This window comes from Bos mutus, chromosome 18, assembly GCF_027580195.1.
Source record: "Bos mutus isolate GX-2022 chromosome 18, NWIPB_WYAK_1.1, whole genome shotgun sequence".
NCBI lineage: Eukaryota > Metazoa > Chordata > Mammalia > Artiodactyla > Bovidae > Bos > Bos mutus.
Window position 1 is genome coordinate 23,902,075 of NC_091634.1, and position 26,911 is coordinate 23,928,985.

Sequence of the window (26,911 nt, forward strand, 5' to 3'; positions counted from 1 at the left end):
GTCTTCTCTTGATACACTGAAAAGCCAAATAAGAAAAAAAGAGGATTTGAGGAAAAAAGAAATCAAGAAGGAGAAAATAACCTCATAAGATCTGTAATGAATATTCTCAAAGAATTAAGAAAACATCTTGATTGCATTCATGAGACAAGTACAAGAGACTATTAAAAAAGAAATGTTCTCTATGTAGTTATTCTTCAAGTTAAAAAATATAATACATAAGGTACATTTTTGGTACTGAGTTGTTGTACAGTCGCTAAGTCCTGTTTGACTCTTTGTGACCCCATGTACTACAGCATCCCAGGCTTCCCTGTCCTTCACTATCTCCTGGAGCTTGCTCAAACTCATGTTCATTGATTCAGGGATGCCATACAACCATCTCATCCTCTGTTGTCCCCTTCTCCTCCTGCCTTCAATCTTGCCCAGTATCAGGGTCTTTTCCAGTGAGTCAGCTTCTTGCATGAGGTGGTCAAAGTACTGGAGCTTCAGCATCAGTCCTTCCAATGAATATTCAGGACTGGTTTCCTTTAAGATCGACTGATTTGATCTTCTTGTTGTCCAAAGGACTCTCACAAGTCTCCAGCACCACAGTTTGAAAGCATCAATTCTTCAGTGCTCAGCCTTCTTTATGGTCCAACTCTGACATCCATACACAACTACTAGAAAAACCATAGCTTTGACCATACAAACCCTTGTCAGCAAAATGGTATTTCTGCTTTTTACTCTACTATGTAGGTTTGTCATAGTTTTTCTTCCAAGGAGCAAGTGTCTTTTCATTTCATGGCTGTGGTCACTGTCTGCAGTGATTTTAGAACCCAAGAAAATAAAATCTGATGTTTCTGCATCTATTTGCCATGAAGATGGGACTGGACACCATGATCTTAGTTTTCTGAATGCTGAGTTTTAAGCCAGCTTTTTTACTCTCCTCTTTCACCTTCATCAGGAGGTTCTTTAGTTCTTCCCTTTCTGCCATAAGGGTGGTATCATCTGCATATCCAAGGTTGTTGATATTTCTCCTGGCAATCTTGATTCCAGCTTGAGCTTCATCCAGCCTGGCATTTCACATGATGCACTCTGCATAGAAGTTAAATTAGCAAAGTGACAATATACAGTCTTGTCATACTCCTGTCCAAATTTTGAAGCAGTGTGTTGTTCCATGTCCGATTCTAAGTATTGCTTCTTGACCTGCAGACAGGTCAGGTGATCTGGTATTCCCATTTATTAAAAAATTTTCCACAGTTTGTTGTGATCCACATAGTCAAAGGCTTTACTGTGGTCGATGAAGCAGATGTTTTTCTGGAACTCTCTTGCTTTCTTCATGATCCAGTGAATGTTGGCACTTTGATCTCTGGTTCCTCTGCCTCTTTGAAACCCAGCATGTACATCTAGAAGTTCTCTGTTCACATACTGCTGAAGCCTAGTTTAAAGGTTTTGAGAATAACCTTGCTAGCACAAGAAATGAACAAAATTCTATGGTGGTTTGAACATTTTTGACAGTGCTCTTCTTTGAGACTGGAATGAAAACTGACCTTTTCCAGTCCTGTGGACAACTCCTGAGTTTTCCAAATTCACTGACACATTGAGTACAGCACTTTAATGGTATCATCATCTTTTAGGATTTTAAATAGCTCAGCTGGAATTCTGTCACCTGCATTACCCTCGTTCCTAGTAATGCTTCCAAAGGCCCATTTACACTCCAGGATGTCTGACTCTAGGTGAGTGACCACACTATCGTGGTATTCTGGGTCATTAAGTCCTTTTTTGTATAGTTCTTCTGTGTATTCTTGCCACCTCTTCTTAGTCTCTGCTAGGTCCTTACCATTTCTGTCCTTTCCTTGCCTTGCCTGAAATGCTCCCTTGTTATCATCAGTTTTCTTGAAGATATCTCTAGTCTTTCCCATTCTATTGTTTTCTTTCATGTCTTTGCATTGTTCATTTAAGAAGGCCTTTCTATCTCCCTTTCTGTTCTCTGGAACTCTGCTTTCAGTTCGGTATATCTTTCCCTTTCTCCTTTGCCTTTTGTTTCTCTTCTTTTCTCAGCTATTTGTAAAGCCTCCTCAGACAACCACTTTACCGTCTTGCATTGCTTTTTCTTTGGGATGGCTTTGGTCACTAACTACTGTACAATGTTTCTTCGGGATGATTTTGGTCACTGCCTTGTATATATGTTACAAACCTCTGCTCATACTTCTTCAGGCACTCTGTCTATCAGATCTAATCCCTTGAATCTATTTGTCACTTCCTCTATATAGTCATAAGGAATTTGGTTTAGGTTATACCTGAATTGCCTAGTGGTTTTCCCTACTTTCTTCAATTTAAGCCTAAATGTTTCTATAAGGCGGCACTCATGATTTGAGCCACAGTCAGCTCCAGGTCTTGTTTTTGCTAAGTGTATAGAGCTTCTCCATCTTCAGCTGCAAAGAATACAATCAATCTGATTTTGGTGATATTCATGTGTAGAGCTGACTCTTGGGTTCTTGGAAAAAGGGTGTTTGCCATGACCAGTGTATTCTCTTGACAAAACTCTTGTTAGCCATTGCCCTGCTTCATTTTGTACTCCAAGGCCAAACTTGCCTGTTACTCCAGGTATCTTTTGACTTCCTACTTTTACATTCCAATTCCCTATGATGGAAAGGACATCTATTTTTGGTGTTCATTCTAGAAGGTGTTGTAAGTCTTCTTAAAACCAGTCAACTTCAGCTTCTTTGGCATCAGTGGTTGGGGCACAGATTTGGATTACTGTGATATAGAATGGTTTGACTTGGAAACGAATAGAGATCATTCTGTCATTTTGAGGTTTCACCCCAGTACTGCATTTCAGAGTCCTGTTGACTATGAGGGCTACTCCATTTCTTCTAAGGAATTCTTGCCTGTAGTAGTAGATATAAAGGTCATCTGAATTAACTTTGCCCATTTTAGTTCACTGATTCCTAAGATGTCAATGTTCAGTCTCCATCTCCTGCTTGACCATGCCCAATTTACCTTGATTCATGGACCTAACATTCCAGGTTCCTGTGAATTATTGTTCTTTACAGCACTGGACTTTACTTTCCCCACCAGGCACATCCACTTTGGCCCAGCTGCTTCATTCTTTCTGGAGCTATTAGTAATTGGCATCTGCTCTTCTCCAGTAGCGTACTGGACATCTTCCAACCTGGGAGGCTCATCTTTCAGTGCCATGTGTTTTGCCTTTTCATACTATTCATGAGGTTCTCATGGCAAGAATACTGGAGTGGTTTGCCATTTCCTCCTTCAGTGGACCATGTTTTGTCAGAACTCTTCACTATGACCTATCCGTCTTGGGTGGCCCTGCATGGTATGGCTCATAGCTTCATTGAGTTACACAAGCCCCTTTGCCATGGCAAGGCTATGATCCATGAAGAGGATCACATTGTAGAATTATTTAAAGGTGGTACATATGAAGATACAGTCTGTGCAATACAATGGCTATTTCAAATTCAGTATAGAACCAACTATAGCTATTTCTCAGCTATTAACTCTTGTCCTGCTACTTACTAGCCACATAACTTTGAGTAAGTACTTAAATTCATGGGGTCTGTTTTTTACCCTGTGGTAAAATGTAAAGTCTTTTAAAAATGTTAAAAATGGCTAATATATAAAGTAAATAAAATACCAGCATATAGGGAGATCATCATTATTTTTTACTGTTAGAGATGTCATGGAAGAAAGATTTAATCAAATAAAATTAACCCTTTGATATATTTCTCTTCCTTAGTTTATCTTATTTATAAAAAGGTAAAATGGGAAACAGGTTTGGAATAAATGAAAAGGAAAAAAGGAATAGAATGCAAAACTTCCACTAAAACAACTGCATGAAAATACAAGATTGCTTTCATGGCAATCGCTTGTCAGATGTTGAAAGAGCTTGGTTATAATAGGGCGGCAGATAAGCCAAAAAAAGCAAATCAACATGAAAACAGATAAAATATAAGAAACAGAATAAAGATCATATTGTAACCTCAAAGCACATAAGTAGTTCATATCCCCCAGCATTCATATACACTTAATCAACCCACCTTCTTTCTACATGCAAGTTCTACTTGGCTCATCAGGAACTTTAACCCTCAGGCCAACCCTGAGGGAAGAATTAACCTACTTATTGAACCCTTAGGCAGTGTGCATGGTCAGAAAGCCATAAAGTATTTGAGGAACATACTGAGGTGATCTCAGCATTTTACTGCAGTATCCCATAATTACTGAAGGAAGAGATTAAAAGTGATGTACTATTTTAAGAAAAAGTAGTCTAAACTTATTTCTTGGTTTAAGTTCTGCTGCCAAACGGAATTCTCAAAATACTTTGGAAGTGTAAATGAATTTAAGATCTATTTTAGGTAAACTATTTATTTTATGAAAAGAGGATAAAATATCACTTACTTTTAGGTGAGGAACATATCATTAGTATTCACAGCCCAGCACACAAAAAAGCCATTTTGAATGACTAAGTTCAGTCTTAACCCAAACCATGTTACAACAGTACAAACAAACCGGTAGATTAAAATGGGTTTGCACTCTAACATCTTAAGAACACTAAAAAACAGCTGAATGTGAAATATACCCCTGAGAATAACTTGGGTGTTAACAGCCAAACAAACACAAGCCCACAAATTTTCCCTTGCCCTTATTTGCTTCCTCAATCTGCCAATGTGCTAATTCAACTGCTGATCTGCTTTAATCCCAACATTTAGTAGATATTACAGTAACTAACCTCCACTTAGCTGATTCATTATATTGCCCTGCACTCTTCTTTCTCTCTATTAAAATATGGCTGATATCTACCTTGCTGAAAGTTCATGGTTACTATACTATCCTCTGGTATGGCCAGGCACTTCTTCCTCCAGTTAAGCAGAAGCTTATTAAAACCACTTGTGTTTGTCTCCAATACTGTTTATACACATTGCACTTGTTACTTTTATTATTTAATCTAGTCACTTGTATATAAGCTGATACAATATGAGTGCAAAAAGAAAACTGTAGACTGTACAAACAAGAACAGCAACAAATTTAAGCTGAATGCTCTAAAAGGACTCAATAAAGAGGAAATTTAACTTGGATTTGGTGTGAATGAGACACTGGGAAAGACTGGAAGAAAACTTGTAAATATCTATAAGCATTCTGTATTAAAATTGTTTCAAATATCTTACTATCTCCAAAGAAATCAAAATGTGAAATCATGCCTTGTGCATTTAGTGTGTGATTTTGGTGAATGTGTTGAGAACACCATTCAATAACCTACACTCAAAAAAAAGACCTTGCCAGCTTTATATCTGAGGGTGCTGGATGTGTGCTCACTCATATCTGATTCTTTGTAACCCCATGGACTGTAGCCCGCCAGGCTCCTCTGTCCACAGAATTTTCCAGGCAAGAATACTGGAGGTGGTTGCCATTTCCTACTCCAGGGGATCTTCCTGACCCAGGGATGGAACAAGCATCTCTTGCATTGGCAGACAGATTCTTTACCACTGAGCAGTCTAGGAAGTCTATATGGGTACTGGTGAATAAAAACAGTTTTATGTTTCAAAGAAAGAAAAACAGTTTATGTTTCAAAGAAAGTAAAATGCTTAAGTATTAACATTTTTATTAGTCCCAGCTATAAATCAACTTTTTTGGTTAACTGACAAATTTGTTGCTGTTGTTTAGTCACTGAGTCGTGTCCAACTCTTGCAATCCCATGGACTGTAGCCCACCACACTCCTCTGTCCATGGGATTTCCCAGGCAAGAATACTGGAGTGGGTTGCCATTTCCTTCCTCAGGGGATCTTCCCAACTCAGGGATCTTGCCTGCATCTCCTGCTTGGCAGGTGGATTTTTCACCAGTGAGCCACCTGGGAAGCCCTTTAATTGACCAACTACAGGCCCCCAATTGTATTAGTTAAGAGGGTTCTACTCTGTTAATCTCAAGAACCTAAAGATTTGTAAATGAATTTCAAACTTAATATAAGATTTCAAAGAGGAGGTAACAACAAGAACTAGAACTACTTGGGAAGGATAATAAATAGGAAGAGAAATAAGGTACACTGAAAACAGCTTTGAAAGGCAACAGAGACAATAGAAAGCATATTAAAAACAGAAATAGTAAATCGAAAGTAAAAAAATAATTTAAAGTAACACCAAAGGATGGATGATTGATGTGAATCAAACCTGAAGATAAAATTATTAATTATTGGTTACAGTGAACAAAGTTAACTGAGAAATGGTCATTTAAACTATGATGTACTCAGTGTTTGGATAAAGATGGTAGACTAAGAGGATATGAATGTCACCTTCCCAAAAGAACACATTAAATATATACCAATATGTGCAATTTACTGAGATAGCTGGAGCTGTTGCCTTATATATTTTTTGTCCCCCTTCTATCTGTCCTATAAGGGCTCCAATTGCACATATATTAGGCCACATGAAGTTGTCCAAAACTCGTTGTTTCTCTGTCCATTATTTTTGTGTTACTTTTCTTTCTGTGTGTCATTTTGGATAGTGTCTATTTATGTCTTGGAGTTGACTAATCTTTTCTTCTGAAATATCTAATCTGTCAGTCCCTGACATAGTATTCTTCATCTCAGATAAGGTAGTTTTAGTCTCTACAGATTCAATTAGAGTATTTTTTATTTTGTCTGTCATATCCACACCTAATATGTTCCCGATTTCTTCTAAGTTCTTGAATATATGGAATTCAGTTGTGGTGGCTGTTTTAATGTCTTCATCTACTAATTCTATTTTTTATGTCACTTTTTGATTGATTTAATTTATCTCATTAGGTTGCAAATTTTTTTCTCAGTCTATACCTTATTTTTTCACTATTTAACATTGTCATTACAATATCAAAAGTTTTCAATTTTTCTAAAGTCCAACTTATCTTTTTCATTTATGGTCCAGGTTTCTGTCCCCTCTATCTATAAAATCTTTTGCCTAGTCCAAGGTCATAATGAATTATCTTAAACTTTAAGAACTTTTATAGTATTAGGTTTTTATTTTGTTTTACTATTCATTTAAAATTAACATTTACATTAAGTATGGGTAAAGGCATCTATTTATTTATTTGGTTCTAGCATCAAATATTGGAGAAGGCAATGGCACCCCACTCCAGTACTCTTGCCTGGAAAATCCCATGGATGGAGGAGCCTGGTAGGCTGCAGTTGATGGGGTCACTACGAGTTGGACACAACTGAGTGACTTCCCTTTCACTTTTCACTTTCATGCATTGGAGGAGGAAATGGCAACCCATTCCAGTGTTCTTGCCTGGAGTATTCCAGGGACAGGGGAGCCTGGTGGGCTGCCGTCTATGGGGTTGCACACAGTCGGACACAACTGAAGTGACTTAGCAGCAGCATCAAATATTGAAAAGACTATTCTGTCTCCAGTGGGTTATCTTTGACCCTTTATCAAAAAGTTGTGTCTATTTCTGGGCTTTCTCTCCTGCTCCACTAATCTTTGAGTGTATCCCTACCTCATCATCACATTGTTTTGATTACTGTGGCTCATTTTTCTACATTCATTAAGTTGATGATTTTAAAAAGTGATGATATGGTAAATCAAATTGATTTTAGAATGTTGAACCAACCTTTCATCTATGGAATAAACCTGACCTGGTCATGGATTGTTTTTGCATATTATTCAACTCAACTTGTTAACATTTTGGTAAAGATTTTTGTGCTTATGTTTATGTGATGTGTTGGTCTGTAGTTCTCTGCTCTTATAGTTGCCTGGTTTTGGCATCAGAGTAATGCTGACTTTATAAGATGAATTGGAAAAGGTTCCTTCCTTTTCTATTTCCTAAAAGAGGTTGTTTAGGACTGATATTTCTTCTTTAAATGTTGGAAGAACTTGCCAGTGAAACCATCTGGGCTGTGTTTTTTTAATAGGAAGGTATTTTTAACTACAAATTTAATTTCTTTAATAGACCAAAAACTATTTCAAGTTATTTCTTCTTGAATTCTAATAGTTTGTCTTTCAAGGAATTTTCCCATTTCAATTAGCTTATCAAATTTATTTACAAAGTTTTAATTTACTTATCCCATATTATCCATTTACTATCTGTCAGATCTATAGTGATGTCACCTCTTCTATTCTTGGTCTTGATAGTCTGTGTCTTCTCATTTTTTTTCTTATTCAGTCTGGCTAGATGTTAAAAAATTTTTGTATTCTTCGTGAAGAACCAGCTTTTGGGTATGTTGATTTTTCCCTGCTGCTACTGCTTAGTCACACAGTTGTGTCCGACTCTCTGAACATGTGTTTGAATGCAGGCTCCTGTGTTCAGGGGATTCTCCAGGCAAGAATACTGGAGTGGGTTGCCATTTCCTTCTCCAGGGAATCTTCCCAATCCAGGGATTGAACCTGAGTCTCCTGCATTGTAAGTGGATTCTTTACCCTCTGAGCCACTGATTTTTCCTTACTGTTCTCAATTTCACCAGTTTATGTTCTTATCTTTATTATTTCCTTCTTTCTTCTTGTTTTGGGCCTAATTTATTTCCTTAAGACACTTAGATTATTGGTTCAAAACTTTTTGGTTTCTAAAGTAAAGCATTAAAGCTTATTCCTCTGTACTTCTTTAGTTGCATCTTACAAATTTTGTAATGTGTTTTTATTGTCATTCAATAGAAAATTTCCCTAATTTCCCTGTGACTGCCTCTGTGATCCATGTGTTTAATTGGCAAAAATTTGGGTTTTTCCAGATATCTTTCTGTTATTGATTTTTAGTTTAGTTTAGTCAGAAAATATATTTTGCCTGACTTCAATAATTTTAATTTTTTAAAATGAACCAAAAAATGGTCTATCTTTGTTTACATTCCAAGTATATTTGAAAAAAATTTATTTTGCTTTTCTTAGGTGGAATGTTCTTATTTTTATTTTCTTAAATGGCTATTAAGTTTTTGAAAATAAAACTTCACTAAAATTTCTTCTTCAGAAAGAAGAAGTATGTCACACAAAGTTGGATTCAGAAATCTGATGGTTCAACATATAAGTTGATTTTGAAAAATCAAAAATTATTTTATTAAAAATTTTATAATGATAAGCAGTTCTCAATATGAACTTAATGATATACATATAATTAATAATGACATAAGAGACCAAGTACCAGAAAATAGATGCAAATAATGAATAAGTTACCCCTTCACATGCTTACCTCCTGATCTGTTCCCAGTATGATCCAATGACCCATCATCTGTACTGTAGCCACACTGGTTTTATTATAGTTCTTCCAAGCAACCATGATCTTTTCTTATCTCAGGAGTTACCGAATATATTCTCTGCATGGAGAATACTTTCTTCCTCTTTTGTCTAATTTCTCTTCAGCTTTCAGAACTGATCTTGAATTCACTTTCCTCAGGAAGCCTTTCCTGATATGCTCTTCAAAGTTTAGGTCCTCCTGGTATACACTTTCATGGCACCCAGTACTTCTCTTTCACAGACCTTGTTATGACTGAACTGAAAGATATAAGGCCAGATTAGTCAGATTATCAAAGATGTTATGACTTCTCGAAAGGTAGAGAATTATCTCAGAAAAGTTTCCAAAATGAGACATGGATTGACCAACTGAACTAACTAAAACTGAATGTGATTTCTATCTTGAAGACTTCTCTGAAAGCAGAATTATGCCTTCAGAAGAATAATGAATGTCTCAGTCTTCCATATTACATATCTAAAACGTCCAAGAGGCTATAATTTATAAAATGTTGTTCACAGCAGGGCACACAAAATCAACCAAAATGAGAAATTTCATTTCTCTGTCTTCATAGATCCAGATAAGGTATCTGTTTCTCTAAGACATTGCTTGCCATGGAAAGGAAAATCCATATACAAATGGCAAATTTGGCTTAAGTAACTTTTCTTTTCCAAATCGAGTCTAAAAATTAATGATTTAGAATCCAGTAATTTCTTGTAAACTTTTAGGCAAAGAATTTGGTTGAAAGGAGTGAAAGGAAAAATCTTCATTTTCATAAACATTTGGAACTTTGATTTCTTTTAAATAGCATTCAATATTACTAGGGAACACTTGTAGGAAAATATATAGAGCTTTCCTGGCAATGGAGTTGGAAGAGCTGCCTTCCCCATGTCTCTTGGCTCACTTTGTAAATTGTGTGAAACACTTTTAGACAGACACTGGCACTCATAAATTATACAACTCATCTGCATATTCCAGTCATGAAACATTATGCAAAGTGACATGATTTGCATAATGGATTCCTCTTGTCGCTTCACTTGCTCCATGCTTTTAAAAAACAAAATGAAATAAAATGAAAGCATGAAAAGGTGAAAGCATTAAGTTCCCAGCCTTGCCTATCTCCTTCCCAACTATAGTATCAATTGCTTTTATTTTGTACAGGGGATTGGGGTGAAGGGAAAACAAAAATCTACACATACAAACAAAAAATAAAAGAGCATTCACATGAATCTCATTTTTGATTACAAGGTACCTACTTTCTTAGTAAAATTCTTCACCATAAATAACTCATTTGAGTCAAGAGGAACAGTAACAAAACAAAACACTGATACAGAGAGAGAAAGTTTATGGAACTTTCTCCTTAAAAAAAGCTTTTCCTTTGCCTGTGATATTTAGGGGAGGCTAGCCTTCCTCTTTACGACTTAAAAAAAAAAAGGACCAGGTATTTGCTTATTAATGGAAAAAAGCATACTATGGATGAAATAAATGGTCTGGGGGAGGGTTTCCCCCCTAAAAAGAACTTCTGAAGGGTTTCCCTGTTTTTGAAAAACAAATGGAGAAGATAGAGTTGTGCCTTGATTATTTAACAAAATACAGAATGGCTATATATACTGTAAGGATGAGGCAGTACCAACCACGTCGACTTCTATCGGCTCTACTCCAATAAGCAGGCAACGCTCCTCAGCAGTTGCTAGTTTTGCTGCGGGCTTTCCCTGCCCCCCCTCTGCACCAGTGCGAAAGGCAGAGTGTGCCAAGCGGCTGGCGTCTGTACCCTGTGGGAAAAGTTAACTGTAATTCTTCGGCTTTTAAAATCAATTAACCCGTGTGTTAATTAACGTCAAGTCGACGGGAGGAGGAGGAGAAGAAGAAGGGGAGGGAGGGAGAAAAGAAAAAAAGCTGCAAGGGCGGATGGCAGAAGAGTTGGCACCGTGCCATCCATTCAGGGGCAACGCCACAGTTTCGTGCGATAGCAGCAGCGGGTATATGTTACGGGGGCCCTGTATGCGGGCCAGACAGTGCGGTAAAGCCAAGGGAGATTATCCAGACCCCCAGGAGCGAACAGCGAGCAGCAACCGAAGGCGCAAGTGCCAGGATTACAGCCTGGGCTGCTCCAACCACGAGCCCTTCCTCGGACCCAGGGACTTGGCTACTTGGGGTTTGGGGATCTTCCACACCAAAGAGGCACAAAGCTGACTTTAATCACTTGTTTTCCTTTAAACTTGATTCTGCCGCATTGGAGTCGGCACAGCGGATGCTTTCACACCCAGCAAGACAAAGGCCGTCGTCTCCGCCATGACACTGTTCCGTTCCAAGCAGAGGCCGGGATCCTGGACTCCTTGAAAAATCAAAAGAAACAAGGAAAACAAACAACAAATGCAGCAACAAACAAAAAACAGCCACAAAATTTGTGTGCCCATTTGCCCATGCCAGGGGTGAGCTGGGCATCTATTACAGAAGAAGGGCGCTTTTTTGGGGGGGGGCACGCTGTTGCCTTGCTATTCAACTTCGTTTATAATTAACTTTAAAAAAACACCATTCAACCTAGTCAACAACAAACAAAGAGAAAAAGCAGACATCGGAAGAGAAATGCCATAGGAAGCGGCATGAATGCATGCCACAGCCGGTGCCACTTGCCATTCGGAAACCTCAGGGAGAGGTGCCAATTCTACAGCTCGGAAGAAGGCAGAGAAGGGAGCAGAAAGATCTACAGGCAGAAATCATAAGGAAAGAACACCGCTTCTACGAGCCTGGATTGCGATTGCACGGCAGCTTCCGCTGGGAGGAGAGGGAATATTCAAATGGAGATATAGATGGGTATAAATTAAAAGATGGGCACTTATCGACTGCATATAGACACATGTGTAAGGTTGTATGTGTATATAAATACACTTATTTTCAGGCAGTTTAAATGTTTAGACATGTGTCTGTTTTGGGGTTGGAGGTATGGGTATGTATATAGATAGGTGTATATGTTTATGCATATACACATGTGGGATGTGTGCATGTGAGTAAAAGGAGAGGACGATGGAGAAAGAGAAGGAAACGTGTGTTATGTGCATGTACGTGTGTGCATACATCCCACTTTTTTTGACCCAGGTATACACAGGAGACAAAATAAAAATCATACTCCAGCAGCAAGCAGGCAGAGATTTATCTACGTTCACTGCTATCACCAGGGAGATGAATGGGGCCGATCTGAAGCCCTTTTACAGGATCCACTATGGGAGTGGAGGAGGAGGAGGGATGCCACACAGACATGCACAAACTTGAAGGCAGAGTGCTTTGGAAGGTGCTACTTAGGAAACCCTGGTGGCATAACACAGGGGAGAAGAAGGGTTGAAAGAGGCTTGTTTCTATGTTTTAGGTTGTTTTTTTTTTTTTTTTTAATCTGAAAAAGAGTTTCAGGAAACGACTGGTACTTACGTTGTCTGCGTTGCTGTGGATCCTGAAAGGTGTTCTGTTGGCACCGGGCGCTGAGCCAGGGGCAGCCACTGGAAACAAAAGGGAGAGACAAAAAATAAATAAATAAAGTCATTCAATGGGAATATTAATTGCTGCTCTTGTGGATTTTACAAAACACACAAACTGTTTTTTTTTTTTTTTTTTTTAAATGTGGATTGGCGCGTGTCCCTTTCGCATGGAATATACAAGTAGTATGGGATTTACAGCCCAGTACAGGACTCAGGATTAACCGCGCTGGCATCTTTTGGGCATATTCTTCCTTTTAATGAATGGGCTTTCGCTGTTAATGAGGAATAATCGTTTGGCTAATGAGCTTTGAAACATTAAGAGAAAAGAGGTTTTTTTCTTTTCCGTTAATCGCTCTGGTGCGACTGCATGGATGGATTACAAAAGACAGCAATAGGAATGCAGTACAAAGGGGGGGAACTTCTCCTGGAGAGGGAGAAGCACCGAGATGGGTGATGTGTCTCTGCGTCTTTCCTTCCTTCTCTCTCTTTCACTCTCTGCCAACTGCTATGGGTTTCCATAACTCCGCAATCAAAGTGGATGGTCTGGGAAGGATTATTACAAAGAGTGAAGCCTCCGCTGTTAATGTCTCCAGTGTTTAATCATCATACAGTAGAATGGTTTTATGCATATTTCATTTGCATATCATTAAACCGTGTTAGCAAGGGGCGTTCAGAGCCAGGAGAAGTACAAAGTTGGGGAGAGAGGGAAGAAAAAAAGGTCCCTATGATGCTTATCTTCAAACGGGGACTTGTTCCATGATCTGTCTTCTACTTTTGCTAAAATCATTATGACTTGGAAACCTTTGAAGTTGGATACAACCTTGGATTCTTCTAATTCCTGCAGAGTGGTATATTTTTAAAAACAGCAGAAATGTTCCTGTACTAGACAATTAAAGGAATATAAACTCCAGTGGGTTGAAACTAGTAGCTCTTTGGGGGATGCAGTGGCACAGGCTTCTACAAATACCAACACTTAAAAAAAAAATAAAGAGCATCATATTAAAACAAAGAAAATGAAGACTCTCCAGTATTAACGTGTGGATTATATTTGTTTCTTTTGGGGGGTAATGAACTAAAGAGAATGAAGAAGCCATCGGTAATTTATCCCTTCATTAATGAACAGTCACCTTTTTGTATGTGTTTGTTTTTGTTCTTTCTTTTTGAAGAGGGATGTTGTCACTTTTGAAGCGATTAGTCAATTATTCTGTTGCTTTGATCTTTTTCCCCTGCAACCGACAGGAAAGAAAGGTGGTGGTTAGGGAATAGTGTGTATTGGAAGGATTTGTGGGGAGAGAAGGAATACAGTGAGTTCTTTGTAGATCTAATACATGCACAACATATTAATTGGGAGCTTTTAAAGCTCCCTCAATAGGCTATTTCATTCCTGATAAAACAGCAGCTGGTTAGCCACTGTTGGTGACTCTTCAGATATCACTTTAAGTATTTTTATTCTGTCGCTGTTGTTATTGTCGCCTTGTTTTGTTTTTCTCAGTCAGGATGAGAATATAATGTCATCCATCCCTTCTTTATTGAGTGTCTTCTCTTCTCTATCTTCTTCACTTCCAATTTCCAATCTGTAAAACAGTGTTGCTTAATACTGAATTCTGGTACACAGTCTAACTGGCACAAGTTGATTTGGAAATGAGATGCTGTTTTATATTTAAATTATCCCCGCTCCTCCCTTATCCTTCCAAGCTTTGTCTCTGCTATGAATATTCAGATGAGGCATGATGTGATTACACTGTACAATTACTCCTATCCATGGTGGTGGCAGGGGCTGCTGGGGAGGCAGGGAGCCAGACAACCTCCAGGCCGATTCAGAGTTTGTTTTTGGTATTTTTCCTGTCTCCTTGGCGCTGCAGCACATGCAGATGTCGCTGTTGTTCTTTATAAAGCCCTAATGATATGCAAAAGCATAACTACTTGGTTGGGATGCAGAGCATCAACGAAATATTATGGATGTCTTTAAGAAAGGGGGAGAGAAAAATCCTGACTGAAGGAATGTCCACATAAATTATTTTTATTTAAATGAATTCAAAGGATGGGGTGAGAGCAAGTCAGAAGGAGTCACATGGAAAACATGCATACTATTAATATGCATAAAGAGTTCTCACTGTGGAGAAGAACCTCCTCACTGCAGCTCATGGGACAAACTGGTTCATTAGGAAATAGCTCAGAGCGACTACATTTTGCTATTTCCATTTTTCCCCTTATATTAAATGAAGAGTCAGACTGATGTGTTTTCTTTGCATGGCAGCATCGAGATGGAGCCAGTCTGTGAAATCTGCTGCCCAAATAGCATTTTAATGGAAACTGGAACTAAACAAGGGCATGGATTTGGAAGGGAGGGGAGAAGAAAGAATATATGAAGAGGAGTACATTCAGAGCCACAGCATAATACTTTGTAGTACAGGTTTTCAGAAACCGCCTTTGGTTCTTCATTAGTCTCAGATGGGGCTCCTGTTACAGGGAGCTGTTAGGGTTTATCAAGATGAGCACCGAGACAGGCCCTTCTAGGTCTGTGGCTGAGGAAACAAGCGGCAACTTGGTGCCTGCCCCCCCCGCAGCTGTCTACGGCTCGGAAGCCAAAATCACAGCTACTCCCAATTTGGGGATTCAGTAAAGTGCCTCCTGGTCCAGGTATTTGTGACAGAGGGAATGCTTGGTGCTATCACAGTATATGTTGCTAAAGAGCAGGTGGAATCATCTGGGGCAGGCCTGATACTGTTGGTGCTGGATTCTCAGGGTGAAGATTACTGTGTTTTCTAACATTTTCAGGATGTTAAAATGATCAGTGTGGATTAGTGCATGTTTATGATGAACAGAGAGGAGCAAATAGTGAATGAACCTATTGGGTGGATTCAGAACTGATAAAATATTTGGAATATTACTAATGGCCTCGATGAATTCATAAAGGAAAACTAAGCAAGAAGCAGAATTCAGAAAAAAAAGGAGATTTCATTACTTCCCTTAGGTGGATGTAGTTCAAATTACTTTAATAATTCATATTAAAATAATCTTATATCTCTGTTTAAATTACCGAAAGAAAGACAGTTTTGCTTTGGTTTGTATATCAGCACAGATTTCTATTTGGTGGCATGATGTTGACCTGAAACATCTATTTATCATTATGAGCAGGTAAAGTGAAAGTGAAAGTGAGTAAGTAAGCGTGTTCTAAATTCTGTTGCTTTTTGCCCACTCATTTCCCAAACTTCCACTTATGAGTGTCCTTTATAACACACACACACATACACACACATACACACACTCTCAACTGTTACAGTGTACCAAACTACAGAGTACAATTAATGTGGACAATGGCTATTTAATCTGAATCAGGCTGTTAAACTTCTTATTTTTTCTGTCTCTGTTGACAGTATTATGGGTATTAAATATTGAAACAAATCATGTTAAGAATTTAGCACAGTATTTGCATATAACAACACTAACAATGTTAAATTTTATCTTTGCTATATTATTGTTATTTCAGTGTATTGACTGGTATTAGAGAGAAATAAGGTAAAGGAAATAATATTTACTCTTTACTCCTACTACTAAATAGCAATGCAGGTAAAAGATTTAGTGAGAAAGCATTAAATGGGGCTTCTGTGGTAGCTCAGATGGTAAAGAATCTGCCTGCAATGCAGGAGACCTGGGTTCGATCCCCGAGTTGGGAAGATCCCCTGGAGGAGGAAATGGCAACCCACTCCAGTATTCTTGTCTGGAGAACTCCATGGACAGAACATGGGGTCCCAAAGAGTGAGACATGACTGAGCAACTAACACTTTTTTTTACTTTTCATGGCAGACAGATTGTTATTTATCAATAATCAAAAGTCAAACTACAGCTCATATTAATGCAGTTAATAATATATCTATGAAAATGTTCCTTTAAAAATGTATGTGTAATTCTGAGATGATGATCATGGCACATAGTATCTAAGTCTAACAAGAGAGTCCTATCCTGTTTGCTGTGGAGGGCTATGGGAACTGAGAGGAGAGCTGTGGGAGCTGAGAGGTGCTCATTATTTACTACATTGACAGGCAATTCCAACTTCCAGTCTTTTAAAAAAGAGATAGTTTTGAATACATAATATGATATATTAACTATTTTAAGCATCAATAATTTAAATAACTTAGAAAGCAAAAAGTCTCCCCCCTGCTCCTCTTCTAGCCATGAGTTTCTAACCTCACCCTCAAATTGGTAATCAGTTACTGGTTTCTCATTTATCCTTCCAGATATTAACATATTATGCCCAGATATTAATAACATATTTTCTTTCCCACTTTTTACATGAATGGTGGTTTTTTAAAAGGGATTCCTTATAATTTCCTGCAAATGCAATGAATTCATCTCTAAGTAGATAGCTTAAGTTTTCATTTCCAGTAATCACGTCCACTAATTTTTGTCTTTAACTTGGTAAGAACATGTAGTACGATGTTGAACAGAGTACAAGTGGTGAAAGTGAATATTCTTGCCTTGCTTCCAATCTTAGGAGACATCATTGCCTTGTTTCTGAATTTAGGAGAGAAATAATTCTGCCTTTTATCATTAACAAAAATGCCCTTTATCAAGTGGAAGAGGTATTATTCTATTCCCAGTTGCTAAGAACTTTTTTTAAATGGTTGTTAAATTTTGTCAAATGCCTTTTTTGCACCTATTGAAATCGGTAACAGTTCAAAGTTGTTGTCATGATGAATCACAATGATTTTCATATGTTAAACCAACCTTGCAGTCCTTGAAAAACCCACTTGCTCATGATGTATTTATTTTTCAATATATTGCAATATTTTACCTGCTAATATCTTGCTAAAGGTTTTGAACCCATGTTCATGACAGAAATTGGGCTATAATTTTCTTTTCTTGAAATGACTTTGGTATTGTTATAAGGGTCTTGGTATCTTTATGAAATGAGTTGAAGAGTGTGCCCTCCCTTTATACTCTGAAAAGGTTCGTGTAAACTTGTCATTGTTTTGTACTTAAACATTGGATAGTGACGCTATAGGCCTAAAAATTGTGGACAATTTTTCAATTATAAATTCAATATTTAAGACAATGTTCTAGGACTATTTAATTTTCAATTTTTTTGTATCAATTTTGGTAAGCTGCATTTTTCAAGGAATTTGTCTATTTCATCTTAGTTATCAAATTGATCAGAACAAAGTTGTCCAATATTTCGTTATCTATTTTTTGTCTGTCAAAACTTTAGTAATGTCCTCTCTTTCATTTGTGATATTAGTAAGCTGTATTTTCTTTTTTCTTGTTTTTTCAAAAATCAATTTTATTAATCTTTTCAATGGATCAACTTCTATCTCTAGATCTTTTGATTTCTACTCTAAATTTTACAATTTCCTTTCTTTTACTTATTTTTTAATTGCAATGTTCACTTTAGTTTTCTAGACATTGAATTTTGTATTGGGGTATAGTCAATTAACAGTGCTGTGATAGTTTCAGGTGAACAGCAAAGGGACTCAGCCATGCATATACATGTATCCATTCTCCCTCAAACTCTCCTCCCATCCAGGCTGCCACGTAACATTTAGCAGAGTTCCATGTGCTAGACAGTAGGTCCTTATGGATAACCAGCAAGGACCTTTCTTTAACTTATTTTGGGTTTGATTTGCTTCTCTTTTTCTAGATTCACAAGGTTGAATCTTAGAAAATTCACTTTACACTTTTCTTCTTTTCTAATATAGATGTGAACTGTGTTTAGTTGCTCAGTCGTGTCCGACTCTTTGTGACCCCATGGACTGTAGCCCACCAGGATCCTCTGTCTATGGGATTCTCCAGGCAACAAAACTGGAGTGGGTTGCCATGCCCTTCTCCAAGGGATCTTCCTGACGACCCAGCAATGGAACCAGGGTCTCCTGCAGGTGGATTCTTTACCAGCTGAGCTACCAGGGAAGCCCCAATACAGATGTGTAAATCCATAAATCTCCCTCTAAGGACTGCTTTAGTTGTATCCCATGTACTTTCATAGTGAAAGTGAAAGTGTTAGTCACTCAGTCATGTCCAACTCTTTGCGATCCCATGGACTGTAGCCTGCCAGGCTCCTCCGTCCATGGGATTCTCCAGGCAAGAATACTGGAGTGAACTGCCATTTCCTTCTCCAGGGATCTTCCTGACCCAGGGATCAAACCCAGGTCTTCAACACTGCAGGCACATTCTTTATCATCTGAGCTACACTGTAAACTAAACTAACCTTTCATAAGATGTGTATTTATTATCATTATTTTGTGATTTGTGATTTCTTCTTGAAAGTGAAAGTCACTCAGTTGTGTCCATCTCTTTGCAACCCCATGGACTGTATAGTCCATAGAATTCTCCAGGCCAGAATACTGGAATGGGTAGCTGTTCCCTTCTCCAGTGGATCTTCCCAACCTAGGGTTCGAACACAGGTCTCCTGCATTGCAGGCAGATTCTTCACTAGCTGAGTCACCAGGGACTGTATTATTTATAAGTGTGTTGTTTAATTTCCAAACATTCAGTTACTTTTCTAGGTATCTTACTACTGTGAAATTCTAATTAAATACCACTGTATTCACGGAATATATTCTATGTAATTTCAGCTCAAGATTTGCTTTATGGCCCAACACACAGTCTATTTATTTATTAATTCAAATTATTATTTATTTGAAGTGGTATGTGCACTGCTGCTCTTGTTTTCCTCTATTATACAATTGATTTCCATCTAATTCATTTCTGCCCTTATTGTTTTTTTCTTCTATTTTCTTCAGGTTTCCTTTTCTATTCTTCTTCTAATTTCTTGATAAGATAGTTATATCACTGATTTTTAGCCTTTTTTCTTTTTAAACATTTATTCAAAGGCTGTAAATTTTCCTCTAAGCATTGCTTTAGTTATAACTCTTAGGTTTTCATTTGTCATATATTCATTATTATTTGATTCAAAATAATTCCTCTTTGGTCCATAGCCTTTTAGAAGTATATGGCTTAAGTTCCACACCTTTAGGGATTCACAAAACTTTTAGTTCTTACTTTTATTGATTTTTAGCTTCTTGTTAGTGCTTTCCAGATCTCTGTGGTCATAGTCAACTCCAGATGATTTAAATTTACTTTTGAGAGTTGCATTATAGTCAACTTTGGTAAATATTTACTTGAAAAGAGTGTGCCACTGTGAGGTGCATCGTGTTATATATAACTACTGCTACTGCTGCTGCTAAGTTGCTTTAGTCGTGTCCAACTCTGTGCGACCCCATAGATGGCAGCCCATCAGGCTCTGCCATCCCTGGGATTCTCCAGGCAAGAACACTGGAGTGGGTTGCCATTTCCTTCTCCGACATATAACTAAGTCATGTCGAATAATTACATTGTTTAGTTAATCTATATTCTTACTGATTTGTTTGGACTGCTTGTATAATTGTTTTATTGGTTACAAGAGGTGTGTTAAAAGTGTGTTACAGTCCTACACTGTGATGTGAATTTGTGTACTTTTTTTTTTTTGTTTTGTAAATTTTTGCTTTATGTATTTTATGTCTATGTTATCAAGTGGACACAAATTAAGAAATTATATTGTGTTGAATTGATCCTTTAATAATCATGCCATATACATCTTTATCTCTTGCCTTAAAATCTATTTTGTCTAATCTTAATATAGTTGTTCTGGTCATATTTGTCCAGATCTGGCCATTGTTCTGGTATAGGTGGAGTATTTTTTATCTTTTTATTTTAACTTTATCTGTTTTTTAGTTAGATTTTATCTTTTATCTACTCCTAGAATTTTGAATTTTAACTGGAGAATTGAGTCAATTTATATTTAAAGTAGTTAATTATACATTTAAAATTTACACATATTACCTTATTATTTCCTATATTATCTGGTTTATGTTGTTTCACTCCTTTTTTTGAATTCCTTGAGATTAATCAAGCATTTTTGTTGTTCCACCTTCTTCTCTATTACCTTGTTAATAATACATGTTTTTACTGTTGCGTGTTACCCTAAATTTGATAACTTACATCTCTGACTTAACTATAATCTAGTATTACAAATTAGTGCTTTTACCACTTCCCAGATATACTAGAACCTTAGGTTAGTCTCATTTTGTTTACCACCCTTCATGTTACTGTTAACACATGTATTTTATTGTTCATATATTTTAAACCTAACAAGATACTTCCTTTTTCGTAATGTACAGTTAAGATTCATTCAAACTTATTAACATATGTACCTTGTGCATTGCTCTTTCCTCCATTTCCACATTGTTTCCTCCCCTCCACCCGCTGCCCAGGGTTGCTTTGTTTCTATCTATAGATTTCCTTTCCCTTTGTTGTTGTTGTTTTAGGTGAGGTGTGCTGCTTGCTGAGTTCTTGTTCAGGTTTTGTTTGTCTATAAAGTTTTTTTTATCTTGTTTTGAAAGCTATTTTGACTGAGTATAGAATTTCAGATTTTTAGTTATTTTCTTTCAGCATATTAAAGATGTCATTCCATAGGATTTTTGGCCTCCATTATTTCTGCTGAGAAGTCAGCTGTCAGTCTTGTTGCTTCTATGAAATAATTTCTTTCTTTACCTTCATGTAAGATTTTTCTCCTCAGTTTTCATTTTCAGCAGTTCTACTGATAGGCCAAGCTTTGCTTTTCTTTTTTTTTTTTTCAAAATAAGACAGGATCAAATGATGCCTTTATTTATTTTTTTGTTTCATATATGATATTATACATGTTTCAATGCCATTCTCCCAAATCATCCCACCCTTGCCCTCTCCCACAGAGTCCAGAAGACTGTTCTATACATCTGTGTCTCTTTTGCTGTCTCTCATACAGGGTTATCATTACCACCTTTCTAAATTCCATATATATGTGTTAGTATACTGTACTGGTGTTTTTCTTTCTGGCTTACTTCACTCTGTAGAATAGGCTCCAGTTTCATCCACCTCCTTAGAACTGATTCAACTGTATTCTTTTTAATGGCTGAGTAATACACCATTGTGTATATGTACCACAGCTTTCTTATCCATTCATCTGCTGATGGACATCTAGGTTGCTTCCATGTCTTGGCTATTATAAACAGTGCTGCGATGAACACTGGGGTACACGTGTCTCTTTCAATTCTGGTTTCCTTGGTGTGTATGCCTAGCAGTGGGATTGCTGGGTCATAAGGCAGTTCTATTTCCAGTTTTTTAAGGAATCTCCACACTGTTCTCCATAGTGGCTGTACTAGTTTGCATCCCCACCAACAGTGTAAGAGGGTTCCCTTTTCTCCACACCCTCTCCAGCATTCATTGCTTGTAGACTTTTGGATAGCAGCTATTCTGACTGGCGTGAAATGGTACCTCATTGTGGTTTTGATTTGCATTTCTCTGATAATGAGTGATGTTGAGCATCTTTTCATGTGTTTGTTAGCCATCTGTATGTCTTCTTTGGAGAAATGTCTGTTTAGTTCTTTGGCCCATTTTTTGATTGGGTCGTTTATTTTTCTGGAATTGAGCTGCAGGAGTTGCTTGTATATTTTTGAGATTAACTGTCAGTTACTTCATTTGCTATTATTTTCTCCCATTCTGAAGGCTGTGTTTCACCTAGCTTATAGTTTCCTTTGTTGTGCAGAAGCTTTTAATTTTAATTAGGTCCCATTTGTTTATTTTTGCTTTTATTTCCAATATTCTGGGAGGTGGGTCATAAAGGATCCTGCTGTGATTTATGTCGGAGAGTGTTTTGCCTATGTTCTCCTCTAGGAGTTTAATAGTGTCTGGTCTTATGTTTAGATCTTTAATCCATTTTGAGTTTATTTTTGTGTATGGTGTTAGAAAGTGTTCTAGTTTCATTCTTTTACAAGTGGTTGACCAGTTTTCCCAGCACCACTTGTTAAAGAGATAGTCTTTTCTCCATTGTATATTCTTGCCTCCTTTGTTAAAGATAAGATGTCCATAGGTGCATGGATTTATCTCTGGGATTTCTATTTTGTTCCATTGATCTATATTTCTGTCTTTGTGCCAGTACCATACTGTCTTGATGACTGTGGCTTTGTAGTAGAGCCTGAAGTCAGGCAGGTTGATTCCTCCAGTTCCATTCTTCTTTCTCAAGATTGCTTTGGCTATTTGAGGTTTTTCGTATTTCCATACGAATTGTGAAATTATTTGTTCTATCTGTGAAAAATACCGTTGGTCGCTTGATAGGGATTGCATTGAATCTATAGATTGCTTTGGGTAGCATACTCATTTTCACTATATTGATTCTTCCGATCCATGAACATGGTATATTTCTCCATCTATTAGTGTCCTCTTTGACTTCTTTCACCAGTGTTTTATAGTTTTCTATATATAGGTCTTTAGAAAGCATCACTACGAACAAAGTGAGTGGAGATGATGGAATTCCAGTTGAACTATTTCAAATCCTGAAAGACAATGCTGTGAAAGAGCTGCACTCAATATGCCAGCAAATTTGGAAAACTCAGCAGTGGCAACAGGACTGGAAAAGGTCAGTTTTCATTCCAATCCCAAAGAAAGGCAATGCCAAAGAATGCTCAAACTACTGCACAATTGCACTCATCTCACACGTTAGTAAAGTAATGCTCAAAATCCTCCAAGCCAGGCTTCAGCAATACGTGAACTGTGAACTTCCAGATGTTCAAGCTGGTTTTAGAAAAGGCAGAGGAACCAGAGATCAAATTGCCAACATCCGCTGGATCATGGAAAAAGCAAGAGAGTTCCAGAAAAACATCTATTTCTGCTTTATTAAGAATAGCAAGAAGAGATAAGACAGCCTTCTTCGGCGATCAATGCAAAGAAATAGAGGAAAACAACAGAATGGGAAAGACTAGAGATCTCCTCAAGAAAATTAGAGATACCAAGGGAACATTTCATGCAAAGATGGGCTCGATAAAGGACAGAAATGGTATGGACATAACAGAAGCAGAAGATATTAAGAAGAGGTGGCAAGAATACACAGAAGAAGTGTCAAAAGAGATCTTCACAACCCAGATAATCACAATGTTGTGATCACTGACCTAGAGCCAGACATCCTGGAAGGTGAAGTCAAGTGGGCCTTAGAAAGCATCACTACGAACAAAGCTGGTGGAGGTGATGGAATTCCAGTTGAACTATTTCAAATCCTGAAAGTTGATGATGTGAAAGTGCTGCATTTAATATGCCAGCAAATTTGGAAAACTCAGCAGTGGCCACAGGACAGGAAAAGGTCAGTTTTCATTCCAATCCCAAAGAAAGGCAATGCCAAAGAATGCTCAAACTACTGCACAATTGCACTCATCTCACACGCTAGTAAAGTAATGCTCAAAATTCTCCAAGCCAGGCTTCAGCGACATGTGAACCGTGAACTTCCTGATGTTCAAGCTGGTTTTAGAAAAGGCAGAGGAACCAGAGATCAAATTGCCAACATCCGCTGGATCATGGAAAAAGCAAGAGAGTTCCAGAAAAATATCTATTTCTGCTTTATTGACTATGCCAAAGCCTTTGACTGTGTGGATCACAATAAACTGTGGAAAATTCTGAAGGAGATGGGAATACCAGACTACCTGACCTGCCTCTTGAGAAACCTATATGCAGGTCAGGAAGCAACAGTTAGAACTGGACATGGAACGACAGACTGGTTCCAAATAGGAAAAGGAGTAGGTCAAGGCTGTATATTGTCACCCTGCTTATTTAACTTATATGCAGAGTACATCATGAGAAACGCTGGACTGGAAGAAACACAAGCTGGAATCAAGATTGCCAGAAGAAATATCAATAACCTCAGATATGCAGATGACACCACCCTTATGGCAGAAAGTGAAGAGGAACTCAAAAGCCTGTTGATGAAAGTGAAAGAGGAGAGTGAAAAAGTTGGCTTTAAAGCTCAACATTCAGAAAACGAAGATCATGGCATCCGGTCCCATCACTTCATGGGAAATAGATGGGGAAACAGTGGAAACTTTATCAGACTTTACTTTTTTGGGCTCCAAAATCACTGCAAATGGTGACTGCAGCCATGAAATTAAAAGATGCTTACTCCTTGGAAGGAAAGTTATGAACAACCTAGATAGTATATTCAAAAGCAGAGACATTACTTTGCCAACAAAGGTCTGTCTAGTCAAGGCTATGGTTTTTCCAGTGCTCATGTATGGATGTGAGAGTTGGACTGTGAAGAAGGCTGAGTGCCGAAGAATTGATGCTTTTGAACTGTGGTGTTGGAGAAGACTCTTGAGAGTCCCTTGGAGATCCAACCATTGCATTCTGAAGGAGATCAGCCCTGGGATTTCTTTGGAAGGAATGATGCTAAAGCTGAAACTCCAGTACTTTGGCCACCTCATGCGAAGAGCTGACTCATTGGAAAAGACTCTGATGCTGGGAGGGATTGGGGGCTGGAGAAGGGGATGACAGAGGATGAGATGGCTGGATGGCATCACTTACTTGATGGACGTGAGTTTGAGTGAACTCTGGGAGTTGATGATGGACAGGGAGGCCTGGCGTGCTGCAATTCATGGGGTCACAAAGAGTTGGACACAACTGAGCGACTGAACTGAACTGATAGGTCTTTAGTTTTTTTAGGTAGATATATTCCTAAGTATTTTATTCTTTTCGTTGCAATGGTGAATGGAATTGTTTCCTTAATTTCTCTTTCTATTTTCTCATTATGAATGTATAGGAATGCAAGGCATTTCTGTGTGTTGATTTTATATACTGCAACTTTACTATATTCATTGTTTAGTTCTAGTAATTTTCTGGTGGAGTCTTTAGGGTTTCGAGCTGTGCTCTTCTTTATGTTTATCCCACTTGAGATATCTGTGACTTCATATCATTTCACTCCTTTAGAAATTATTATCAGCTGGAATGCTACTTTTATTAATATCTCTCTTTTCCTTGTAGGATTCTAATTACATGCTAGACATTTTCAACATGTTTCATATGTATTTTATGCTCTTCATTTTTCATCCACTTAGCTCTTCATGCTGTGGCTTGACTATTTTTTACTGATCTATCATATAATAATACTCTCTTCATCTGTTTCCAAATTGCTGTTAAATGTATTTATAGATGCTTCAATTTCAGTTATTATATTCTCAGTTTTAGAATATTCTTTAATTTTTTGTGTGAGTTGTTCTTTTGTTTCTCAAAATATTATCAGTTTGGAGTTAAGGAGTTATTTCTGATAACTCCAATATCTGGTTAACTCTGTCTCTGTGTCTGTTTCTACTGCACACTTTTTTTTTCTCCCTTTGGTCCTGTTTCTTGGTATTCTTGGAAAGTATGGAATGGATGCCAAATATTGTGTGTGGAAATTTTAGAGGTTTTGAATGATTATACCTTCCTCTGAAGAAAATGCACCCTATCATCTGGGAAGCAATAGGGCAGAACAAATGCAGATCACCCAAATGCAATAAGAGAATAAGTTACAGTTAGACTATAGTCTTTGTAAGGCTCTGATTACATCTAGTTCACTTTATCTCCCAGGTCCCATTTCTTTGATAGATCCTGAACTCCAGTTTTTGTCTTTCCAGCACTATAAGAATACTGAAAGCTCCCTTTGGCTTTCAGCAGTTTTCTGCTCTGTTTCTTAGCCTCTTATCCTAGGCAAAGAAAACTGAAAGTCTGAGAAGTTCTCTGAAATTATTCCATCTAAAAGGAAGTGAAGACATTTGTTCTCTGTGAACATGTATTTATTCTTAGTGATCAAAATTCCCTTTTCCAAGTGCTTACAAAAATAACTTTTAAGTAATTGATTTTAAAATCAACACAACATTTCTAGAAAATTACAGAAATGTCCCCTCTTATTCAGGCGTTTGACACCTCTCCCAATCTGTATATTTTCTCAAAAACAGCTGGAGTTCCTTAAGCTTGACTGAAAATTCTCATAGTACCTCTGAAAGTAGTATCTCTGGGATATGAGACTTGAATTCCAACAATTGGCATTCTTTCTTCATCTTTTTGCCTAATCTTGGGCTATAATCCCCAATAACAAATGCCATTATCTTCTTTCTTATCTGAAAGTCTTTTTTATTGACAGGGAAGGTAGATAAAAAGAATTTAGAGAATAACTATCTCTCTGTCTATCCCTCCTACTCTCTTTTTCAGTCATTTCTTAACAGAAGATAAAAATCCTGCAGCAAGTCTCTCTCATTTACTTTTCCCTGGAAGCAACTCTCAAATTATCTCCTTTATATGTCCTTTCTTATATCCTTTATACACAATCAGTGATCTAAATGTGATCAAACAGATTGCTGTGAAATCATTCTGCTCTTTACTTTTACCCCTCCCTTTTTGCCTGACAGTTTCTTTATCTACCAATTAAAGTTCCTATCAATACACTTACTATGTAGTAGAT

General features: G+C 37.5%; 1 long non-coding RNA gene across 3 annotated transcripts in view; it reads right to left on the reverse strand.

Annotated features, from left to right (window-relative positions):
- Positions 1–26,911, reverse strand: part of LOC138991677 (uncharacterized) — a 235,836-nt gene that overhangs the window by 28,369 nt on the left and 180,556 nt on the right. For all 3 annotated transcript variants that reach the window (XR_011467548.1, XR_011467547.1, XR_011467546.1), the window contains 4 exons: positions 12,599–12,666; positions 11,379–11,510; positions 10,810–10,947; positions 9,137–9,433 (listed from right to left, as the gene is read on the reverse strand). This is a non-coding gene — a long non-coding RNA (uncharacterized lncRNA). The remainder of the gene's footprint in view (positions 1–9,136; positions 9,434–10,809; positions 10,948–11,378; positions 11,511–12,598; positions 12,667–26,911) is intronic.